A 7,844-nucleotide genomic window follows, 5' to 3' on the forward strand; every position below is an offset into this window, starting at 1 on the left:
ATGATGCTCCTTTACCAAATATTGGCATGTACAATATGTCGACCATTGAGATGGAGGAGATCAAAAAGTAGGTGCAGGAACTATTGAACCAAGGGGTCATCAGACCGAGTACTTCTCCATGCAGCTCACCGATTGTCTTAGTGTTGAAGAAATATGGCACATGGAGGATGTGCATGGATTATCGAGCACTAAACAAAATCACGGTGAAAAATCATTACCCTCCTCCCCCCATTGATGACTTATTAGATCAGTTAAAGAATTCTATCTATTTCACCAAATTGGATTTGTGTAGTGGTTATCACCAAGTCAGAATTGCAGAACAGGATGTGTGGAAAACATCCTTCAAGACTAAACAGGGGTTTTTCAAATGGATGGTGATGCCATTCGGACTTTGCAACGCTCCAGCCACTTTCATGAGGGTCATGAATGATCTCTTTAGGCCTTTCATTAATGAATTTGTTCTTGTATATCTAGATGATATCCCTGTCTTTAGTAAAAGTTGGAATGAACATGTATGTCATGTGAAGAAAGTGTTTGATGTATTGAAAAACGAAAAACTCTATCTAAAATTGTCAAAGTGTGAGTTTGGGAAAACCTCTTTGGTTTACCAAGGCCATATTTTTGGTCATGGTCATATAAAAATTGATCCTTCTAAAGTTGAAGAAATTGTAAATTGGCCTAAGCCCACTAGTGTAACCGAGGTTCGCAGCTTTTTGGGTGCAGTACAATATTGGAGGAGATATATTGCCAATTTCTCTATTATTGCAGCACCTTTACACTCATTGACAAGTATAAAGAAAGTATTTCAATGGGGAGGAAAGCAGCAGAAGTCCTTCAAAACATTGAAAGAAAAGATCAGCACCGCACCAGTCTTGGCCTTACCAGATCTCCAACAGCCATTCTAGATTGAAACATATGCCAACGGATATGCCATGGGAGCTGTAATGATGTAGCAAAAGAAGCTGATTTGTTACCATTCAGAGAAGTTCTCTCAAGCTATTATAAGCTATCCCACTTATGACAAGGAATTATATGCCTTGGTCCAGAGTGTGAAAAAGTGGAAACACTACCTGATCGACAAGGAGACCATCATCCATACGGATCATCAGCCCTTATAGTATCTTCAGTCACAAACCAAGTTGCATCAATCTCGTCATTTCAGGTGGATGGGTTTTCTTCAGCAGTTTCATCTGGTAATAAAGTATAAGAAGGGCACTAGCAACAAAGTGTCCGATATGCTATCTCGCCCTCTTATTTATGCTTCTGTTATTTTGCATAAGTCTTTTTTATCTTTTGAAAGTTATGCTGAACAATATGTTAACGATGATGACTTTAATGAGATTTATGTAAAACTAACCCATGGTTCACAGGTGGACAACTATCACTTGCAGGGGAAACTATTGTATCACCTTGGAAAATTATACATACCCACAAGAGAAAGGGTACATGTAATCCAGGAGGCCCACACCTCCCTTGTTTCTAGTCATTTTGGCATTGAAAAAACTTTGTGTCATGTACAAAGATTTTGTTTTGGCCTCATATGAAGAACATTGTGACTCACTATGTAAAGGGGTGTGTGATGTGTTCTGTTTCAAAGCCCTCTAATAGAAAACTCGGTCTCTACACACCATTCCCTATTCTGAGTCATCCATGGGAAAGTGTGTTGATGGATTTTGTAGGAGGTTTTCCTTTGTCTAGGAAAAGTCACAACTATTTGTATGTCGTCATTGACCATTTTAGTAAGATGTGTATTTTAATGCCTTGTAAAAAGCATATCATTGTAGAGTAGACTACTCATCTTTTCTTTCAGCATGTTTGGGCCCATTTTGGGTTGCCCACATCGATTGTGTTAGATCAGGACTCTCTCTTTCTTGGAGAGTTTTGGACCAGCATGTGGAAGATGATGGACACCAAGTTGAAAAGAAGCACGACATTCCATCCACAAACTAACTAATAGACAAAGGTCGTAAACCACACAGTGGTACACTTGTTGGAAGGCTATTGTGGGAAACATCTTAAGCTGTGGGATGAGCATCTTCCATATGTGCAACATTCCTACAACCAAGCAGTGCACTCATCTATGCATTGTTCACCATTTGAGACATGTTTTGGCTACCTGCCGATAGAACCTTTTGATATGGTCTTTGGAAGGGAAGATGACTCCAGTGGATGTGATGACAAGGACAAAGCGCAATAGTTTGTTCAATGGATCCAGTTGATTCACCAAGAAGTATAGGAGCAGTTGGAGAAAATTCAAGCCCGATACAAGGCTCGACATGACAAACACTGAGTCGACCATCAATTTCAAGCGGGCGACAAAGTGTGGTTCCATATCATCAAGAATAGGATGAAGGGAGAAGGGAAGAAGTTGCGACCAATATGGCATGGTCCATTCACCATCTTGGAGAATATTGGAAATAATGCCTTCCATCTTGATTTGTCAATAAATATGCAAATGTACTCTGTAGTGAATGTGGAGAACTTAAAGTTGTATAAGCCACCTTTGGTTATGGACACCGAAGAGCTGGGCATAGTTCCTACAGTTGATAAGTTTGCACCAGAGTATCTTGACGAATTACATGAAGACATCATCCTTGACAGAAGAACCAGGACTTCACGACGGGGAGATGTGGAATACCTTCGAGTTGGTTTCAAGGGGATGCACCCTACCAAGGGAAAATGGCTGGAAAAAGAAAGAGTGAGGGAACAATTCCCTCACTTGCCAATTGACAAATAAAGCTTTTGGTGGTCCAAAAGCTCCTCAATGGGGAGGATTGATCTAGGTGGATCTCCAGACACAATGGTATGGAAAAAACTCAAAATTCAAAGTGGTGAAAAGGCAATGAACTGACATCATATCGAAGTGCTCGTTGTCCTAATTCCAACAATGCGAACGACACTCCAATCCGAGTCTAGATGAAGGAGATAGAGGCAGTCAAAGTTGGGTTGACTTTTTGATGACTAGGCAGGATTGATGAAGGCACAATTTGGATTTTTCTGGCGGATGGAATATGACCAACTCCAGCTAGATTCCAAGAAAAATCATGGCCTCGTTAAAATGAATCCTTCGGTCCAAAAATCGAATTTTCAAAAATGAACAGTTGGTTTTATTTAAAACAAAAAAAATATTAAAAGAAAAGGGGTGGCGGGCCACCAACCCCACCACCCCAACCAAAGCCACATGAAATATTTATTAGTGGAGGGGTAGGCCATGACCCCCAGCCCCTCCCACAGGATGGTTGTAAACAATAAAACAAATGGGGTGGGCAGCCATGACCCCGCCACCCCGCAACCCACACCATGGCTTAAATAAAACAAAGCAACAGATTTGGGTGGGTCAGCCCTTGTGGCACAAACCCAACCCCAACAAGCACCAACCACATCAAATGAAACATGCCAACAAAGCTGCGGAGGTGGGTATGGTGGGCAGGCGGCCCAAGGTGGGCCCAACCCAACCATTATGTGAAAAGAGAAATTGCTATGGAAAAAAAGGAGGAGGCGGGGTTTGACCTCACGGCCTCCTCCTCATAACCAGATCGTAAACTAACTCAGCTAACTACCTTATTAAAAAATATACCAACTACTTTTTATTTAAACATAGTTTTTTAGTTCACCTAGGAAGAGGAGGTAGTGCACGCAATTCAAGGCAGAATTTTGCAGGAGGGCCGAATTTTCACATTGTTAGAATTTGAAGAATTTTATATGGTTTCAGGACTTCTCGATGCCACGAATGCAATGACATTGTCCATTTCTCCATCAGAGTTCTACATTTTTCAGCCATTTTTCAGTATGGAGGTATAAAACTCCTTTTTTGTAATGGATTCTTCTACTCTTCTTTCTCATGCCACTTAATGAATGAAGACCTCCCCATTGATCGAGCAGGGCTCAGAGATGTAGTCCAAGTTGGACGAACTCCGTTATCAAGTCTTGTTCTCTTATTTCATGCTTTATGTGTTTCTCTTCTTCTCCCATGTGCACATTATGTTTTCTACGTTAAGATACAATTTATGCATGTAATTCTTTAACACATCTATAAGCAAAGATTTTGGATCTGAACGGAAAAAGGAGGGGTCCTGGAAGAAGATAAAGGTAACTAAGCCACCGCTGGATCTCATTACACTGACATAGGGTGATCTTGATGAGATCGGGGACAAAGTGCACAACACCACAATTGAACTATTGCAGCAGTTTGAGAAATAGCACTTGCAATCCTTAGGAAATATTCAGAAGGATTGTGCGAACTATAGATCCAGAGCAGCAAAATTCAGGTGGGTGCAGGACAATCCAGTGTTGCGCAGACGAGCTTAGTGCTAGGGACAAGTCAAGCTGCAGAGCTGGTCAGGACATTGGACCTCAAGATAGTCATATTGCAAGAAGGATCCCTGGGCGTAGAGTCATCTGATGATAAGATCATCGTTAGCACCTTAAAGAACATCAGCCTCAACATTGCATTATTCCCCAATGAATATCTCCATGTGTTGTAAACAGATGTGATCGCAGAATTGAGAGCGCAAGAGAAGTGCACTCTCAGTCTAATCAATGAGTATAGGGTGAAAAATGAACAATTGTTCGCCGACAAGATGGAGGCCCTGAAGGAGAGGGATACAATTCAGGCATAGAGCACCCAACAGGTGGTCGCGATTGCAAAGGCATGCAGGATAGTTACGGAGTTTCACATACCTGAGGAGGCACCGCTCAAGGCCAAGATCTAGAAGCTAGTTGTGGGTGTTCGTGAGACGAAGGCAGAGGTGGAAAGAGTTCAGTTTGAACTTAATATGAAAATTACATAATTGGAGCTTAAGTCACAGCCTTCGACTTCACCCGTAGTCTAGGAATAGCGTGACGTTTCTATCAAGGAAGGGATAACTATTGTGGATGTCGTGGCTGCTGATTGTACAACTTTTTTTGAACAAGCCATGGAAGTGGTGTTGAACCTATGGGAAGATCCCACCATGTAGATTTTGAATACCAAGATTCGTGAGCTCCAGCAATAGTACGACGAGGTAAGGGTGACAATGCACACCATTGCTACAACATAGCACCTCACCAAGGTGTAGGAAGAAAAACAGCTCCTTGTACAAGTGGAAGCAGTGCAAAAAAAAGAGGAAGTGCTTAAGGCACGGTTGGATCCTTGGTTGGATGAAGCCTACCAAGTCTCAACCAACATCCAGGAAAATTTGATGAACTTGCAGCTCACACAGTAGAAGATCAAGAGAGTCGGCAAAGGACCAACTATAGAACAGTTAGTCAAACATGTGAAGTAGGCAGCCATGCAGAGCATGGCTGAAGTAGTAGTTGTGTAGGTGGAGCTGGGGATCTTCGCAGAAAGATCACCCCGCCAGCCGAGTGACTCGAGGGTGATTCATGACCTTTGTGTTGGTGGCCTGTTGGGATGGGGTCCCCTGTGTCAGTTTTAGGGCAAAATCCCAGATTTTGATATAAAAAGATGTAAAGTATCCACAAATTGTGGAAGCGGAGCGCGAAGTTAGTTAGGAGTCAAAAATGGTTTTTACCCTTGTTCATGTAAATATGAGTTGTTTTTTGAGATCTACCCATGGTCTGCGAACCATGGGATTATATAAATAAGTGTGTCTTAGAGAGTCTAAGGCAAATAATGGTTTTGTCTATGGGTACAAGCAAGGAAGTCTAGTGCAGAGAAGTAAGTCTTAGAGGGGGGAAAGGTTCTGTAGCTGAGTGAACAGAGGCCTAGAGTAGTGTCCACAGCTGAGTGTGTGGACCCCTGTAGTTGAGTGCGTAGGGAAGTATTGAGTTTGGAAATCGATACTGAAGATCAATAAAGAAGATTGTTGCAAAAATTCCTATGTTTTATCTCTTTACTTCTGTTATGTATGATTGCGATATATGCTGTGATGAAATGATGTCCTTATAAAATAATGAAGTATTGATGCATGAATTTACTTAATCCATCTTATTATCTGGATGCAATTAATTTTAAGTGATTACGAAAAGATCATAACACTTTCTGTTAAATTTATTGAACACTTAAGTAGACCTAAGTAAATTTTGATCTAAGGGTAATCTATGGTGCACGTAAGTAGCTAATTTGTCTGTATAGGGTCCGCAAAAGCCAGTCATAGAACTTCACAGAGGTCTAGAGGCCGATTGAGGGAAGATACAATGCTAAGCCTTAAGGGCTTAGAGATCTACACGAAGGTAGATCTAGGTCATAAAAAGACATCACACTGATCTCTGGATTCAAAAACTTGGTTCCAACATCCCCCCATACTACTTTGGGTGAGACTTCAGTCTGTGCTATGCAGATTGATGCCAAAAGGGTTAGTAGTGTAGGGATTTTTTTGGTGCAACAAAACTCTGAACCTGGGTTAGGACCCCCTAAGACAACACCACAGAAGGAAGTAGCTCGACCCACTTACAATGCTGAGGTACAAAAATTCCTAACATTTCATATTGATCTCAATGGTATTCATCTTAGGTCAGGAATAGTATTGTAAAAAAGAGACTCACTTGATGTCATTGAAGGAAAACATTCATAAAAAGGAAGATTCAGTTGACAATACCAAAGAATCATGGGTTGCACTTGATGAAGAGCAAACATAAGAATCAAAAATTGGGAAAGTTCTATCATGTTTACCATCAGATCCTCCATGTATTCAAGAGAATAATATGCAAAAAGGGGAATATTTGAATATCATTGTAGAAGAAGACATGAAGAATTATCCAGATGAGCAAGTGAACCAAGGGCATCAAAGCTATATTTAGGTTTGGTTCCAAAAAATCAACAAGATGGAGCATCAATCTCTTCTTCAACTATGCTTGATATCATCAAAGTCAAAGCATTTGGTCTCTGAAATTTAGGTATATGTCAAAGAATATATTTTGAGCCTAGACATCAATTTATCTATCATAATGATGTGCACATGGCTCCATTGGAAGTATTCCTATACTTGAAAGAGATTTTGTTTTTTCAAGAAGAGTAGGATAGAAAAAATAAATAAAAAGATGAAAAAGTAAGAGGAAAAATGAAATCTCAGGTGAAAATCTCCTTTGAGGCACTTGATATTGGCTCATTGACTGAAAACCTCCATGAGGCAGTCAATGGGTTGGGAAAATAGAAGAAAAGTGAAAAATAAAATATATTAGGTGAAAACCTCCTTTGAGGCACCTAAGCAAACCTACTAGTTGAAAACCTCCTTTGAGGCGCCTAAGCAGACCTACCTTTGAGGCAGCTAGTAGGCCTAGAAAAAAAATTAAAATATAAAAAATGAAAAGGAAAAAAATTATTTTCTCCATGTACCTCTCTCTGATGAGTGCAGGTTCTCTCCAACCTTTGCAAGAAACAAAAACAATTTAGCACCAAAATAAAAAAATTGATCAAAAGAAGAGTCAAAGAAAGTCAAACTTGGGGTTTGTCCTCCATTGCTCAGGTTCTCCAACAAGACCAACGCCATGTCAATCCATCACCCTCATCCATTACCAACATCCACCCATCATTTCCAAGTCTTTCACATTCATTTTCCTCACTATCCTAAAATGTTATAGGAAGGTTTTGTTTTGCTACAAGAGACCAAAATACACAGAGCAGAAATTTGTTTTTATCATATCTTTAAAACTGTTCATCCATTGGCCGGTATGTTTAATGGGGAGATGCATATGGATTATGGTAACATTCTCAAGTAATTTTAGTAAATTTCATTGCACACTTTTTGAGAAATTGACCACCATCACCTACAACCAGTTTTAATTTTTCTTAAGATTCGTGCTTCCATTGGCCAAGATGCTTTATGGGGAGGTGCACAAGGATGATTTCAACATGATCAAAATATTTTATGTCAGTCAAGTCTACCATTTGAGAGATATGGATA

The sequence above is a fragment of the Pinus tabuliformis genome, chromosome X (genome assembly GCF_031772625.1).
Source record: "Pinus tabuliformis cultivar Carrire ecotype Pingquan chromosome X, CPIR1, whole genome shotgun sequence".
Lineage (NCBI taxonomy): Eukaryota > Viridiplantae > Streptophyta > Pinopsida > Pinales > Pinaceae > Pinus > Pinus tabuliformis.